An 18,083-nucleotide genomic window follows, 5' to 3' on the forward strand; every position below is an offset into this window, starting at 1 on the left:
GGTTCCTGATACTTATTTTTAGTTGAGCAGGTAGTTCCTTTTTCATTAAAATAATAGCCTATAGAGCAAATGAGAACGAAAAGCAAAATATATACTGACTCAACTTCATATCCTGTGCGAGCAATTCAACTCCCATGCCCGTTTCTCTAGTTTATAGCTGAAGGGAAAAAATGCATGGATGTTGTAGAAAGGAAGAAATAAAGGAGACTGTCCTGGACAAACACATTTAACAGTCTAAGTTAACCTACCCCTTTCTGCCTCACACTTCGCCCATTTCCCCCAAGGTAGGCATTCCACTTAGCAGAGAATGTGCTTTGTGAATAAATCTCTAATTTTCACAACTACTCTTCATATCATTTGATAATACTAAATCAGATAGAAGTGAAAGTGCCTTAGTAGGGAGCCCTGGACCTAGAGAGGAGTTTGAGTTAAGGAGCTTGTACTTATGAAGGAAAGATACTTAAAAGGAACATATTCTATCAAAGATTCAGTTAAACCAATTTGGAAAGTCCATTAGTCTCTTACTAACCACCAAAAAGCCAGACATAAAGGTGTGGCTCAAATGGTAGAGTGCCAGCCTTAAGCAAAAAATAAGATAGTGCCCAAGCCCTGAGTTCAAGCTCTAATATTAGCCACAGTACTGATCAAATAAATCAATAAATAAGCAAGCAGCAGTTGTGGCTTCCAAAACTAGTACCCAGTTCAGCTAAGTAGAACCTGGAAACTCCTATAGAAACAAGTGAAGGAGACAAAATATGGTCTACGTCACAGTTTTAATCTTACCTCATGAGTCTGCTTTTTAATTAGCAGAATCTGAATTGTATCCAAAATCCATCTGCAAGGATGTCTTGCAAATGTACTTAAAAAAAAAAAAAATCTCCAATTAGGGAAAGAGAAAAATGGAGATAACATGAACTAATCCAATAGAATATTCACCATATTAACACTTCCATCACATGCCTTCCATATCCCATTTTACATATGAGGAAATTAAGGTACATAAAGGTATCTTAGGTGCATAAGGTAGGGAAGGGACTTAGTCAAAGTCATTCAGTAAATGAAAATATTGTATTCTCTAACTTCTGATGGTTTTTTTGTTAGGACCAATTCATTAAAAGGATCAACAGAAAGATCCTAAAGTAGAGGTTGTAGATGTACTACTTGGATAGTGTATGCGTTTAACATATTAGAGGCCCTGTTCCATTAGCTCTGAAAAAAAGAAAAGAAAAAGGGAGAGGAGAGAGAGAGAAGGGAGGAAAGAAAGAAGAAGAGAGAAAGAAATGGAAGGAGGGAACAGAGAAGGAAATATGCCATATTCAAAAAAAAAAAAAAAACAACTTTGGCTGGGCGCAGGTGTATCATGCCTGTAATTCTAGTTACTCAGGAGACTGAGATTGAGGACTGCAGTTCAAAGTCAGCTGGGGCAAGAAAGGCCATGAGCTGGGTACTGGTGACTCACCCCTGTAACCCTAGCTACTCAGGAGGCTGAGATCTGAGGATCATGGTTCAAAGCCAGCCAGGGCAGAAAAGTCTGTGAGACTCTTATCTCCAATTAACCACTAGAAAACTGGAAGCTGTGGTTCAAGCGGTAGAGCATTCGCCTTGAGCTGAAGAGCACAGGGATAGCGCCTAAGCCCAGAGTTCAAGCCCCACAACTGACAAAAAAAGAAAGAAAAGAAAAGAAAATCCATGATACTCTTGTCACCAGTTAACCACCAGAAAACCAGAAGCCACTCTGTGGCTTAAAATGGTAGAGCTGTAGCCTTGAGCAAAAAGAGCTCATGAAAATGCCCAGGCCCCCCCCCCCCCCCCCCCCCCAGTTAAAGCCCCACAACCAATAAATAAATAAAGAATAAATTTTGCCTTCTTTATCCTCCTTTCTTTGGAGAAAGGGAAGATGTGGAAGGGACATGAAATTGCAATTTTTAGGCAAACTTAGTGGTATAGTAGCTTCTGGTTTGTGTCTGTTCTCTAGGAGAATTTAAGGAGTATTTACCCTAAAAGCATTAAGTTCTCCAAATCCGGAATCTTCTGAAATTCTTGAATCAATGTATGGAAGATCTTAGGTGCCTTAGTGACAATGGCCAACCTCCGCCCATTTCTCCTTCCCTTTTTTCTCAATTAGAAGTTAGAACTTACATAAACTGCAGAGCTAGCTGAGAGACTCCCCCAGTGAAGCAAGTGCTCTAGCTTCTGCTGTTGAACCTCTGCAAGAAAAAATAAATTAAAAATCAGAAAACCATCCCATATGTGTGTTTTATTGTTCATCCTTGGAGGGCTTGGGTCTTTGGAATAGGAAATAAGCCAAGTCCAGGGCCAAAGATGTCTCTCAGATAGTAGAGCACCTAGCTACCAAATGCAAGGCTCTGAGTTCAAACTTCACTTACCCTCCTCTACTCTTGTAAAAAGCCAACCTAGAAAAATTCTTTGTAGAAGATCCTTAAGCCAAGCTGAGACTCTGTTCTATTAAACTTGGTCCAGAAAGAAAGGACCCATAGATGTAGAACTGTATTAATATAACTGGTAAGTCAAGTATAGAATGTGTTGTTTTGGGGGTACTGTTATTATATGTTAATTTTTGTTGTTGGTGATCATGGAGCTTGAGCTCAGGGCCTGGGTGCTGCCCCTGAGCTCTTTGCTCAAGGCTAGTGCTCTACCACTTTGGCCACAGCACCACTTCTGATTTTTGAGTGGTTAATTGAAAATGAGAGTCTCGTGGGAACTTTTCTGCCTGGGCCGAGTTTGAACCACAATCCTCAGATCTCAGCCTCCTGAGTAGCTAGGATTACAGCCATGAGCCACTGATGCCTGACTCCAGCTGGGAGACTCTCATCAGCAGTTAACTGGTAAAATGCCCAACTGTAGATCTGGCTCAAGTGGTAGAGTGCCAGCCCTAATTGAAGAAACCAAGAAATCAACATCCTGAGTTCAAGCCCCAGTTCCAGCACAAAAATGTGGACTCTAGCCAGGGATTGAACACTTGATTTTGAGAATCAGTGAACATATCCCTTAAAGCTAACCTGATAAAGTAGGAATAGTGCATATTGTTTACTGAGATGAGCAACAATAATTTCCTGACGTTTTAGGAAAGAGAAGGTAGAAGAGAAAAACAAGTTTCAAATGAGAAGGAAGGATCAAGCTGGGCTCTGGTGATTCATGCCTTGTAATCCTAGCTACTCAGAAGGCTGAAATCTGAGGATCGAGGTGGCCGTGAGACTCTTATCTCCAATAAACCATTAGAAAACTGTCAGTGGCACTGTGGCTCAAGTGGTAGAGCACTAGCCTTGAGCTGATGAGCTAAGGGACAGTGCCCAGGCCCAGAGTTCAAGCCCTATAACCAACCCACCCCAACCCACCCTCCCAAAAAATAAGGAGGGATCAAAATTGAACAAAAGGATTATTAAGAATGTTTGAAACTGGGCCTTGGTTGGCTCATACATATAATCCTAGGTGTACTTAACAGGTTGAGATCTCATGATAGCCCAGGGAAATAATACTCCAAGACTTATATCTCCAATTAGCCAGCAAAAGCCTGAAATAGAGCTGTAGCTCAAGTGCTAAACCCCAGCATGAGTAGAAAAAGCTAAATGAAAGACCCTTGAGTTCAAGCCAGTATCTTGTAGAGTCTTTTTTCTTTCTTTCTTTTTGGTTGGCTGTGGGGCTTGAACTCAGGGTCTGGGTGCTGTCTCTGAGCTCTTTTGCTCAAGGGTAGCACTCTACCACTTTGGGCCACAGTGCCACTTCTGATTTTTGAGTGGTTAGTTGGCGATAAGAGTCTCATGACTTTCCTGCCAGGGCTGGCTTTGAACTGTGATTCTTGTGGCGCTGTAGCTCAAGTGGTAGAGCGTTTGCCTTGAGCTGAAGAGCTGAGGGACAGCACCCAGGCCCAGAGTTCAAGCCCCACGACCGACCAAAAAAAAAAAAAAAAATGATCTAGCAGCAATGGCACTGGTAGCTAGAGTAAGTAAAATGAACTGTGATTCTCAGATCTCAGCCTCCTGAATAGTTAGGATTATAGTCATGAGCCATCAGTGCCCAGCCTTCTTGTAGAATTTTACTGAATTGTTCTTTTCATTCTTTGAGGATAGTAGCTGTCTTTTTTGCTTTCAGGTTCTAGCCATTTGCCATTTTCAGATCTATTTGTTCCATTAAAATACTTGGATTTTTATCTAGACAAATAGCTGTAGTTAGAAAAACTACTAGCTAATATAAATTTAGAGCTTTACAGAACCTAGGAGGCTCTGAGTCTCCTAATTCTAAATCCTGTTTATCTTATTGCCAACTTTGTCTTGCTGAGGTGACCGTGCTTGTTTTCTGTTTGCTACAATTCTAAGGAGTAGCCAAGCTTGCCTTAAAGAGGAAAGCCAGAAATATGGAAACTTAAGAAAGACAGCAAGCACCCTTTTCTGTTACACTTATCATACCTAGAACTCCACTTACATTTTTTCCCTTTGTTTCTTTCTTTTCATTCCTTTCTTCCTCTCTTCCTAGCTAAAGTTCTAGGACCATAGCAAATGGTCTTCATAGAATTATAGCAAAGAATGCTTGACTTTGAGAAATTAGTGGTTCCTAATTTCCTTACTTTCTCTAACTTTACCATGTTATTTTCTACTGGTATTAGAATAGCCCCTTTCCATAAATAAGCACTGTTCTAACTCAGGCCCAGCACTGACCCAGTTTTGTTTTTTTCAAATTTTAATCTGTTAACTAAGACATTCATTTCCCCTGACCTCAGTCAAAAGCCTTGAAGAGGACCAGGAAACTGGTCAGGTAACATGGGGGACTATACAAGCTGAAAGCAAGGTTTCAATTTATGCCTTATGACCTTCTATGTATTTGGAGAAAGTTATAGACCTAGATTTTTTTTTTAATATATGACATCTCCCAACTTTGAGATGGACCTGTATAGTTATTAGACAATGTCAAATTAAAATACCCATTAAAAGGTTCTTTGGGACCTGGTAATTTCTTGTGAACTGCCCCATTAACTTCGGCTTCTCTCTGGCATTTACTCCCTTTGCACTGGTTCCTAGAATTTCTCTTGACTTAGGGGTTACTGGGTATACCATCTCATCTCTCCTTTGCCAACTGTCATTCTCTTCAGTGTTTCTTTTATTTATTTTTTTGTGGAGGGGTTACATAGGGAAGATGGTGATCCAGAATCATTCTGTGTGGTTAAACCTCCAATAGAGAAGATCTGTGGGAACAAGATATCAAACCCTGGAAAATCAATGGCTGCTGCAATGGCCAAGATACTGTTTGTAGGAGCTCCCACCACAGGAATGTAAGCAGCCCTGAAGTCTTCTTTTCGCTCTTTTTCACCTCAGCTTTGCCCTTAGCCTCTACCCTGAGAGTCAGACCTACCTCCAGATTTTGCTGAGATGGACTAGAACAGCAGGTTCTTGTTTTCTTGCAATTAGATTTAAATTTCTTCAGTCACATAGAGCCCCGCCTCCCAGTAGCCTCTTTTCCCAAACATTCCTTCTCTGCACTGCTGCAGTTCTAGCAACAGCCTTACTCAAGTTGCCAAGGCAAGTTCAAGGTTGTACTTCTTTCTTTCTTTCTTTCTTTCTTTCTTTCTTTCTTTCTTTCTTTCTTTCTTTCTTTCTTTCTTTCTTTCTTTCTTTCTTTCTTTCTTTCTTTCTTTCTTTCTTTCTTTCCTTTCTTTCTTTCTTTCTTTTCTTTCTTTCTTTTCTTTCTTTCTTTTCTTTCTTTCTTTTCTTTCTTTCTTCCTTTCTTCCTTTCTTCCTTTCTTCCTTCCTTCCTTCCTTTCTTTCTTTCTTCCTTTCTTCCTTTCTTTTTTTTGGGGGGGGATCCGGTCATGGGGCCTGAACTCTGGGCCTGGGCGCTGTCCCTCAGCTCTTCAGCTCAAAGCTAGCACTCTACCACTTGAGCCACAGCGCCACTTCCGGCTTTTTTCTTTTTTTGCTTATGTGGTGCTGAGGAATCGAACCTAGGGTCTCATGCATGCAAGGCAAGCGCTCTACCACTGAGCCACCTTCCCAGCCTAAGGTTGTACTTCTTATTACATGGGAGTTATTTCCCAAGGTGGCAGCACTCACTCAAGTCAGACCTCAGTCTAGAGGTCTAGCATTCAGATGCTGGGTAGAATAGGTGTATAGATGAAAGAGAAGGTCATATTAAGTCTAAAGAAAATCTTTTGGTGGGATGAGGGTTAGGGGGTGTTTTCTGGTTTTTTGCCAGTCCTGGGACTTGAACTTAGGGCATAAGCACTGTCCCTGAACTTCTTTTGCTCAAGGCTAGCACTCTATACCTTGAGCTACAGCACCACTTCTGGCCTTTTCTGTTTATGTGGTACTGAGGAATGGAACTCAGGGCTTCATCTATGTACTCTACCCCTGAGCCACATTCTCTGCCCTAATGAAATTGTTCATTGCACAATGTTTATCACACATTTTGTCTTTAATGTGACTGACATTTTTCTGCTAACCAATGTCCTTATCTTTTTCTGGTCTTTGAAGAAAGGGGACAAATACAGCATAATACTATCACTCTTACAACACTGAGTCTAGAAGAGCCTTAGAAACCTCTGGACTTTGACTGTGAGGAACCAGGGAAGTTGTCCTGTGGTCTTAATTCAAAATAGATTTTCTAATAGAAGGCTAGCAAAGCACTACTCTGGGGAGGCCTCTGATTTCGCCACTGTTCCACAAAGCTGCTTTTTGTTTTTGTTGTTTTGTTTCTTATTGTTTAGTTAGATTTCACTATATTGCTTAGGCTGACCTTGAACTTCTTGACCTCATAGGGTCCTTCTGCCTCAGCCCCCTGAGTATTTGGAACTACAGGTGTACATCACCATGTGCAGCTTAGTTCTCACCCTTGATGTTTCTAAAGCTAAAAAATTATTTTAGACTATACTTACTACTTTTTTTTGGTCGGTCATGGGGCTTGAACTCTGGGCTTGGATGCTGTCCCTGCGCTCTTCAGCTCAAAGCCAGTACTCTACCACCTGAGCCACAGCACCACTTCCTGTTTTCTAGTGGTTTATTGGGGAAAAGAGTCTCACGGACTTTCCTGCCAGGGCTGGCTTTGAACCGCGATCCTCAGATTTCAGCCTCCTGAGTAGCTAGGATTACAGGTGTGAGCCACTGGTGCCGGCATAATTTTATTTTATTGTAAAGATGCTAAACAGAGGGGTTTCATGAGTAAGGTAATGATTACATTTCTTGTTGAACATTGTTACACCCTTCTTTGTTTTTCTCCTACTATCCCTTCCTACCCCCACCTGCTCTACTCTTCCCCCTCCCCCAAGTTGTAAAGTTCGTTTCAAATATAGTGTTTTGTGAGTATCATTGTTGGCAATGGGTAGACCATAATTATTGTACCTATAGTGTATAGTTAAGTCATTGGTCTCTTCCCAGTTCTACAATTTAGTGACTAAAAAACCAACCAACTTGGTGTGTTATAGAAAGTTCTGTTGTCCTGTTGGAGCATTTCTGTGCTCTGAGGCCAGTTGACCTATATAATTAAGATGGATCACTACATGGCTGGTGAAGGAAGAAAATGTGAGTTTGAAATCATCTGAAATTAGGCCGTTCACAGGAATATATCCTCTATCTGAGCCACGCCCTCATGCTTGATAAGAAAAATAGAATACAGGGTCTAAATCCCCAGTAGAGACCAGACCCTTCCTTCTTAGAAATTAACTTTCTGCTTGTTCCCTAAATTCCACATTATCTCCCTGATTCTCTTGAAAACCCAAGAATGAGAAAAACCACTATGCCCTTTAGTGTAGGGAAAGTAGGATTGGAGGTAAGAAGGAAATAGGTGAAAGGGCTGATTTAAAATAAACTGATAAGTATAGGAAGAGTGGCTAGAAAAAAGGGGAACATACAGCATTGTAATTGTATGAGGCTGTTTTTTATTTGTTTTTGTCTGTCATGGGGCTTGAACTCTGGGCCTGGGCATTGTCCCTCAGCTCTTCAGCTCAAGGCTAGCACTCTACCACTTGAGCCACAGTGCCACTTCCGGTTTTCTGGTGGTTTATTGGAGATAAAATTTCTGAGCTTGCATCTTTGTTAAAATGAAGGGTGAATCTGGAGTTGTGGCACGTGCCTCAAATCCCATCACTTGGGAGGCAGAGGCAGGAGGCCGAGGCTAGCCTGGGCTGCAGAAAGAATATCAACTGGGAAAGTTTGATAAACTAAATCAGAAGACAATTTTGAAAATTAAATGTGAATCAAACACTCATGTTACAGGTAAATAGATGATAGTCACATATTTGTGTCAATTTTGTTTTCTTACAAAAGGGAGGGAGGGAGAAACTTACTTAATTACTTCTTTTCAGCATCCTTTGAATTTGGAGATTTTGTCTCCAAGACCTTCTCTATGAATTCTTACACATGTACAGAGGATTTCATTTGGAATACAAATCCCCACCAGGCAGCCAAAAGGTACCAGGAAGAATGAACTATTATCTTCAGAACAATAGCCCATTATAGAAAAAAGAAAAGAGGGAATGGATTTGGGGGGTGGTCCTCATACTATTTGGTAGTGTCTGGGATACTAACCAAGTTTTTGAGTGGTGAGGCAAGTAGGAAAGAAGTTCTCTGAGACATAGCTGAAGTAATTTCTGCTGTTCTAAACAGTGACATTCAGGCATAAGGCAGTGCTAAACTTCTGCAGTTTTCTTCTCCTTTACTACCTACTTGACACCTGTCCTGCTAGTACCTTAAGGAGTAAGAAGCAACCAACCCTAGAAAGACTGTTTTTAGCCATAGATAAGAAAGAACATAACTGAAATGTTGCTGTACTGAAAGATTCGACAAATAAATTCCCCTCAGCTTCTCCTGTTAAACCTCTTCTTTGCCTTAATCGTCTCAGTCCTTTTTCCTTGGAGTTCTGTTTAAGCTGTTGTCTTCTTTGCTACATTTTGTCTTTTTTGTTTGTTTGTTTTTGTTTTTGTTTGCCAGTCATGGGGCCTGAGTTCTGGGCCTGGGTGCTGTCCCTCAGCTCTTCAGCTCAAGGCTAGCACTCTACCACTTGAGCCATAGCGCCACTTCTGGCTTTTTCTGCTTATGTGGTGCTGAGGAATCAAACCCAGGGCCTCATGCATGCAAGGCAAGCATTCTACCACTGAACCACCTTCCCAGCCCATACATTTTGTCTTTTAAAGGGTTAATTTTTGCCAGTTTCTTCTGTGGCCTTCAGGATTTCCTCCCATTCCCCAGCATTGGAGCAGTCTTTTGCCAAGTCTCAGTCAGTGAGACTAGACTAGGATGGGGGAACTTGGGAAATTGCTGGTATCTCATCATTTTAGGCTTTTGTACATTTTTAATTTAAGGATTATCATTTAAGTAGGTATAGCTTAGTTGCAGAGTTCCACCCACATGTAAGAACAATAGGATTTACTTGACCATCTCCCTACCCCATGTTGGTAATCTAATTCAGAGCCTATCATGTGATAGGCAAGTGCTGAACCATTAAGCTACATCCCCAGGCTCTATGTGTATTTCTCAAATAATCTATAGAATGAGGCAAAAACTTTATAACTAAGTAGATGTAAGTGTAAGTACTTCCGCAGGAAGCCCTTCAAGAATTGAGCCAAATTTATGGGAAAACTCTAATTATAAGCTTATCTAAATAAATCCATTCTTTAATGTTATTATCAATATACATGAGTTGGATAGGGGAATATTTGCTTGTATGGAAATATAGTAATAATCTTATCATTCTCCCTTGTCCTAATCTCCCTTCTTAAAAGTTTTAGCAGGTTTCATTTTTCTATTTTCATACATGCAAATAAACTGTCATGAACTAATTCTTTAGACTTGTCTATCAGTGTTATTTAATCTGCTCAGCAGAATGAACCAATGCTATCTCTATTGGGAGATCTTAAAACAAAACACAAACACACATACACATCTGGCGTCTTCCTGATTGAAAACGTGCTTCATCGAGCAGCCAGTTCATGTTAGAGCTTGTGGTTCTTCCTGTGAGAACACCAGCATACGCCTTCCCCCACACTCAAATGAAGTATGGACTGTGATTTCAAGCATGGTTTTGTTGTGGTGTGAAGAGAAGGTGTTAGCTGCTGAGTTCTGTTTGTCAGCAGAGCCTGACAAACTCATGCTGGCACTCACTGGGGCTGGGCAACCAATCACAGCTGGAACCGTTATCGTCATGGAGTCCCTATGGGCTTTCTCTATCAGGTCACATCCCAAAATAACATTGGGAAGTATTTCAAATGAAGAAATGAAGGCTTTCGGGGCTGTAGCCAGCCTGGAGCGTGAGATTCTGTGTGAAGTAGTTGGACCTGCTCCAGCGCTTTTGATCTGCATGGTAGATGAGCAATAAAATGCATGAAACACGTGAGGAAATTCTTCTGGCCCTGCTGCTTCCTTGGAACTGGCAGGGCACTTAGTGGGCTGATCATCGCCGCCCATCTCAGCAGTATTGTACTTGGAAAATAGTACACCTAGGAAAAAAGAGCTCTCCACTAGAGGAAGACATCAGTATAATTTTATCCAGCAGATACTAACCAGGTGGACCCTTTTGGTAGAGCTAAGAACCTGGAGTCCTGAAACACCAAAGGCAGCTTCTATTGAGTAGAATGGGTTTTAGATTGATTGGACTTCTTAGTTATTTATAACTGTTATAGAAAACTGAACTTGTTAGGCACATTGAAGTCTGACTCAACAACCAGGTATCTGGCTTTTTATGGAACAAAAGACCTGAAAAACTGGCTTTTCTTTCTTTCTTTTTTTTTTTTTTTTTCCCCAGGATACAAAACAGAGGTGTGTCCTGTACAATAAAAGGATAAGGAAGCTGCCGGGTGCTGGTAGCTCAGGAGGCTGAGATCTGAGGATTACAATTCAAAAGTCATGAAATTCTTGCCTCCAGTTAATCACCAAAAAGCCAGAAGTGAAGCTATAGCTCAAGTGGTAGAGTGCTAGCTAGCCTACAGCAAAAAAGCTCAGAGATAGCAGCACCCAGGCTGAGTTCAAAAAAGGACCAGGAAAAAAAAAGGATAAAGCAGAAATCCAGAGAAGTTATCTTTATGTATAATAGAGTTGGGGACCTCATTTAATACTTCTTGATACCCCTCCTCATTTTCCAATAAAAACATTGGTTGGGTACTGGTGGCTCACATCTGTAATCCTAGCTACTCAGGGAGGCTGAGATCTGCAGTTCAAAACCAGCCTCAGTAGACAAATCTATGAGGCTCTTCCAGTGAACCAGCAAAAAACTGAAGTGGAGCTATGGCTTAAATGTTACAGTGTTAGCCCTGAGCAAAAAAAGGACAGCACCCAAAGTTCTATCCTAGTACAAGCACCCCCCCCCCCCCAAAAAAAAAAAAAAAAAGCCAGGCTAGGTGTCTGAGACTGAAACATGAAGATTATGGATCAAAGCCAGCACTAGCAAGAAAGTCTCATTACCAAAAAGCTGTGGTTCAAAGTGGTAGAACACTAGCTTGGAGCACAAAAGCTCAGGGACATTGCCCAGGCCTTGAATTGAAGCCCCGGGATCTCTCTGTCTGTCTGTCTCTCTCTCTCTCTCTCTCTCTGTGTCTCTGTCTCTGTCTCTCTCTCTCTCTCTCTCTCTCTTTCACACACACACACAATGGTATGTCAAGCTCAGAGAGACAAATGGTATGTGTTTTCTTCATATGTGAACGCTAGATCTAAAATATAACTGAATTTGACAACCTGTATAAGACTCTAGGCATTCTCACAGTCAGACTAAAGGAGGTCGCTCCTAGAAGAACAGCACTATTTATTGAAATACATTTATTGAGACAAACTCCAGGAAATGAAAACATAGGTTTTTTTTCTTGTTATTATTGTTGTCATTAATAGTAGTGGTATTTGGTTTTGCTTCCCCCTCCTCCCCTTTGAGGGGATAATGAGGGTACCAGAAGGGAGGGAAGAAGGGTCAACAGGTGCTGTTGTACTATTATAATTGTATTATACACTGTGGAAAATGACCTATGCCACTTATGGGCAAGGAAGAGAGTGGGAAAGTAAAGGAAAGGATGACATTGACATTGTCCAAAAGGAAGTATACTTGTTACCTCACTTAGAGGTAATAATAATAGTAAATTAATAATAGTAGTAAATTTAATAATAATAATAGTAAAATTATTTTTTAAGCCAGACAAGAATGTAAGAATTCACACATGTGCATGAGTTGCGCGCACACGCGCGCACACACACACACTCACACACTACTGTGGTCAGCCCCTGGTACCTATAGGTATATCTTACATCTTATACTATTTGTATTGTTTTATCTTATTTTAGAGTATTGCACCTGGTCTTTTGGCCCTAATTAGGGTAATTATATTGACCAGTAGTTTCATGAACATACACATGTTACAGATTCAGATTTGTCCAGCTCATCCATTGTATAAGTGAGAAAACTAAAGCTCAACTTGTTCTCTCACGTTCTCAAGGTCACAACAATAAATATCCAAAGTTGGGCTTTGTTCTCCTAACCGAAGGGTATAATAGTTCTATTAGAGCACGAACAAAAGTAGATCTAGGAAACATGGATTCAGATTACTACCTAGTTGTTGTATACAACTAGGCACTAACCCAATCTCTGAGTATCAGCTTCCTTGTCTTCAAAATGGTAATGATAGCAGAACATACAACCAAGAATTGTAGAAAATTAAGTTATAGAAAATCACAAAGTGCCTACCACATTGTAAATGTTGAAATAGTAACTATTGTTAATAACTTTGCTTCCTATGCTAACTTTTTGGTTCTTAAACTTGTTTCGGGTGACAGGGAGGTTGGATGCATGACTCAGGTGATAGAACATCAGCTAATGAGCAAAAGTGCTAGATTAGAGCTGGGAAGGTGGCTCAATGGTACAGTGCTTAGCCTGCATGCATAAGGCTCTGAGTTCGATTCCTCAGCACCACATAAATAGAAAGGCCGGTAGTGGCACCGTGGCCCAAGTAGTAGAGCACTAGGCTTGAGCTGAAGAGCTGAGGGACAGTGCCTAGGCCCAGAGTTCAAGCCCCACAACGGGGGGGGGGGGGGGGCAACTTGAGAGATGGGCCTCAAAGCAACCAAATCAGATACTTTTCTCAGCATTATTCTGTGTCCAGGAATACCAGCCTAGTGGGGCTATATTAACGATGGCTTATTTCACCTTTTTTAAAAAAATTTTGTCCAAGGGCTAAGGATACTTTACCAAAGTGACGGTGCTCTTCATATCCTGAGACCTCAGCCCCAAGGCCTGTTGCTGGCATTTAACTCATAGATCTATGGTGACCACCTCCCCCACCCCCAACCAGGGTGACTGAAGCAGTCTCCTCCATTATTGCCCGGACTCTATAGAAGTGACTGGTGGTTTGAGCATTTTGTTTTGTTATCTATCTGGTTTTATTTCCTCATTTCTTTATAAAGCCTCTGAGAATATACACCAGATTGAACAGTAGTTCCATTAAGGGTAGTATAAAGACAGTCTAGAACTTTGGCTTTACCTGAATTATCTGAAATGTCTTTACCTAATAAAAAAAACAAAAGCATTTGAAACGAGTTCAAATCTATTTGAACTCTCGTGTTCTGGATGAATTCTTTTTTTTTTTAATTTTTTTGCCTGTCATGGGGCCTGAACTCTGGGTCTGGGCGCTGTCCCTCAGCTCTTCAGCTCAAGGCTAGCGCTCTACCACTGGAGCCACAGCGCCACTTCTGGCTTTTTTCTTTTTGCTTATGTGGTGCTGAGGAATCAAACCCAGAGCCTCATGCATGCAAGGCATGCACTATACCCCTGAGCTACCTTCCCAGCCCCCTGGATGAATTCTTGATTCCTACTCTGCTTCAAAATACACCATGCTCTTTTTACCAGAAGCTGATAATTTAACAAGAAACAGATACACTAGGAAGGAGTGAATGAAGGGAAACCTACTGGTGCCAAAGACAAGGCTTTGAGGGGCTGGCTGGGAGGGTGGCTCAGTGGTAGAGTGCTTTCCTCGCATGCATGAGGCCCTGAGTTCGATTCCTTAGTACCGCATCAGCAGAAAAAAAGCCAGAAGTGGTTCTGTGGCTCAAGTGGTAGAGTGCTAGTCTTGAGCTAAAGAGCTGAGGGACAGCACCCAGGCCCAGAGCTCAGGCCCCACACCAAAAAAAAAAAAAAAGACTAGGCATTGAGCCTTGGGTTTTATCTACTACAGACTCCAAGGTTTAACAAATACCTTTGAGACCTTTTGGGACCTATGTAGCTTGTTCCTCTTATCATCATATTATCTCTTTTGAATCTGCTTTCTTTTAACATGGAAGAACTCCATCCTTTGGCATTATCTGATAGTGGTTGGCTTTGGTTCCCTTTTCTGCTTTTTTGGTCACTTGTGGGTCTTGAACTCTTGGCCTGGGCACTATCCCTCAGCTCTTCAGCTCAAGGCAAGCACTCTACCACTTGAGCCACAGTGCCACTTCCAGTCTAATGAGTGGTTTATTGTAGATAAGAGTCTCATGGAGTTCCTGGCCAGATTGGCTTTGAACTGTGATCCTCAGATCTTAGCTTCCTGATTACCTAGAATTATAGCTATGAGCCACTGGTGCCCGACTTAAAATTGTTTTTATTATTATAAAGGTGATGTACAGCCAGGCCCCAGTGGCTCACGCCTGTAATCCTAGCTACTCAGGAGGCTGAGATCTGAGGATCATGGTTCAAAGCCAGCCCGGGCAGGAACATCCATGAGACTCTTTATCTCCAATAAACCACTAGAAAACCGGAAGTGGCGCTGTGACTCAAGCGGTAGAGCGCTCACTTTGAGCTGAAGAGTTCAGGGACAGCACCCAGGCCCAGAGTTCAAGCCCCACGACCAACAAAAAAAAAACAAAAGTGATGTACAGTGGGGTTACAGTTACATAAGTCACATAAAGAGTACATTTCTTGATGGTCTTCAGTGGCTCAATGGTAGAGATGCTTGCCTTGAGCTGAAGAGCTGAGAGATAGCACCAGGCCCAGAGTTCAAGCCCCGTGACTGACCAAGAAAGAAAAAAAAAAAAGAGTACATTTCTTTTTGTACAATGTAACTCCTTTCCTCACTCTCCCATTTATTTTCCCTCCTGTCCCTCAAGTTGTATAGTTCATTTTCAATGTAGTGTTCAGTGAGTACCATTGCTGCATTTGTTCCCTTTGTCCCTTCATTTTGTGTTCCTCTCCTTACACTCCCAAAGACATATAAATGAAAAAAAAGAACAAAAACTGCAAAAAAGAAAAAATCTTTTGTCATTTCCTGGAGTTCATTTTCATGATCATATAGACATACACATCGTGCCTTTCTATTCCTCTCCTAAGAGTGTCCTCCTTGGTCTCACTGTGTTCTAGTTGCATTTTTAAAATATACTTTAGTTATACCAGCTCTGCTCTATCAGCAAGAAAGCTAGCATTGTCTGATTTTTTTTTTTTTTAACATTGAAAACTGGGTACCAGAACACATACATATTATCTACCTACCTTTCCTTTAGAGCAAGTCATAGAACTCAGCAGAATGCTTCCAGCCTAGGTAAGTAACTAAATGATGAAGTACCTAAAATTGGGTCCTTTAACTTCTAGTACTATTATTGTCAGGCTCATTTTGAACTGATCTTTCCAAGACAGGCTCATTTTGTATGTAGGAATAGAATTTAAGAAAACTTTCTTTTGGACATGGGACTTGAACTCGGCCTGGGTGCTGTCTCTGAGCTTTTTTTTTTTAATGTCGGTCATGGGGCTTGAACTCTGAGCCTGAGCACTGTCCCTCAATTCTTCAGCTCAAGGCTAGTCTCTACCACTTGAGCTACAGTGCCACTTCCGGTTTTCTGGTTGTTTATTGGAGATAAGAGTTTCACGGACTTTCTTGCCCTGGCTGGCTTTGAACTGTGATCCTCAGATCTCAGCCTCCTGAGTAGCTAGGTTTACAGGCATGAGCCACCAGCACTCGGCTTGTCTCTGAGCTCTTTTGTTCAAGAGCTAGCACTATACCACTTGGAGCCACAGCTGGTTTTCATGTGGCTAATTGAAGATAAAAATCTCAAGGAGCTGGGCGGTAATGCCTATAATCCTAGCAACTCAGGAAGCTGAGATCTGAGGATTGCAGGTTTAAAGCATCAGGTCAGGAAAGTCTGTGAGACTTTTTTTTTTTCAGTTATGGGACTTGAACTCTGGGCCTGGGCACTGTGCCTAAGCTCTTCAGCTCCATGGGGAGTGCTCTGCCACTTGAGCTATAGCGCTACTTCCGGTTTTTCTGGTGGTTAATTGAAGATAAAAGTCTCACCGACTTTCCTGCCCAGGCTGGCTTTGAACTGCAATCCTCAGATCTCAGCCTTCTAAGTAGCTAGAATTACAGGCGTGAGCCACTGTGAGGCACCCGGCTTCCATTAGCCTTTTATCTCTAATAAACTACTCAGAAAAACCTGGAAGTGGTGCTGTGGCTCAAGTGGTAGAGCGCTAGCCTTGATCACAAAGAGGCTCAGGGTAGTCCCTAGGCCCTGAGTTCAAGCCTCAGGAAAGTCTCACAGATTTTCCTTCCCCAACTGGCTTTGAAACAAGATTCTCAGATCTCAACCTCCTGAGTAGCTAGGATTATAGGCCTGAGCTACTGGCACCAGGCTTTGAATACTTTTCATATTGAGTATTTTTCATTCTTACTGCTAATCCAGGGGTTAACTAACCAGGAACTATCTTTACTGATTAATTCAAGATAAAACAACCCCTCAAATAGAAGTATAGTCCCAGACCTTCTTGGAAGTTAAGAAATTGTTGTATTGAAATTTTGTCCTTTTATATCCAAAAAAAAAAAAACAAAACTCATTTTTTTGTGCTAGCACTGGGGCTTGAACTAAGGGCCTTGGACCTATCTCTTAGCTTTTTCACTTAAGACTCGTCCTGTGCCATTTGACCCACAGCTTCCATTCTGGCTTTTTGATGTTAATTGGAGATTAAGAGTCTAATGAACTTTCCTACCCATGGTAGGTTTGAACCACAGTCCTTAGATCTCTGCTTCCTGAATAGCTAAGGTTATAGGCATGAGCCACCACAAGCTGGCTTTGCCTCCTCCCTCTTACATTGCAGATACTTTGGTAAATGGAGGTAGGTAATGAAGTAGAGGGCATCTCCAAATGTTTAGCCTAGCTTGTTAACACTTTGTTAAAGCTTTAGTTACCATCCTAGGGCATATTTGTATTACCTGCTTTGGAAAAAGTAAAATAAAATTTCACTGAAGTAATTGCTTTTTTATGATTAAAGTTAGGACTAGGAAAGATGAAAGTTCCATATCTTTACCAGTTCTTACTGGCATATGGGGTCAGCTACCTGGTTTTACAAAGTTACTGGACATAACCACACTCCTTTTAACATAGTTTGTGGTACTGGGCGCCGGTGGTTCACTCCTATAACCTAGCTACTCAGAAAGCTGACTTCTGCACAATATAAAATTTTAAAAAACAAGAAAATTTTAATAAAGAAAGATGACTTCTGAGGATTGAGGTTCGAAGCCAGCCCGGGCAGAAAAGTCCTTGTGAGATTCTTATCTCCAATTAGCCACTCAAAAACCAGAAATAGCACTGTGGCTCAAGTGGTAGAGTATTAGCCTTGAGCACAAAAAAGCTCAGGGACAGTGCCCAGGCCCTGAGTTCAAACCCCAACACTGAGAGGAAAAAAACATAGTTTGTGGCTACTTTAGCACTAAAAGTAGATTTTTTTGTTGATTTTTTAGATTTTTTAGTTAGTTGAGTTTTTGTTTTGTTTTGTTTTTCTTGTCAGTGGTGGGGCTTGAACTCTGGGCCTGGGTGCTGTCAGCTCTTCAGCTCAACACAAGCACTCTACCATTTGAGCCACAGTGCCACTGGTGGTTTAGTAGAGATAAGAGTCTCATTTCCTGCCTGGTCTGGCTTTGAACCATGATCCTCAGATCTTAGCCTCCTGAGTAGCTAGGATTACAGGCGTGAGCCACCAGCACCCGGCAGTTGGTTTTTTTAAGGCAAGGGCTTGCTGCATAGTCCAGATTGGCCTCAAACTCAGGCTCCTTCTGCCTCAGTCTCAGCAGAATTCAGTAGTTTTGACAAGACTTGTATGTTCCACGAAGTCTGTAGTTCTCTCTGGTCCCTGACAGTTTTATGACTAAA

The 18,083-nt window shown here is 41.6% G+C and overlaps 1 protein-coding gene across 2 annotated transcripts in view; it reads left to right on the forward strand.

Annotated features, from left to right (window-relative positions):
- Positions 1–18,083, forward strand: part of Arid1a (AT-rich interaction domain 1A) — a 108,956-nt gene that overhangs the window by 65,629 nt on the left and 25,244 nt on the right. The window lies entirely within an intron of this gene.

Source organism: Dipodomys spectabilis, unplaced genomic scaffold (assembly GCF_019054845.1).
Source record: "Dipodomys spectabilis isolate Male_0828 unplaced genomic scaffold, ASM1905484v1 ptg000118l, whole genome shotgun sequence".
Classification (NCBI taxonomy): Eukaryota; Metazoa; Chordata; class Mammalia; order Rodentia; family Heteromyidae; genus Dipodomys; species Dipodomys spectabilis.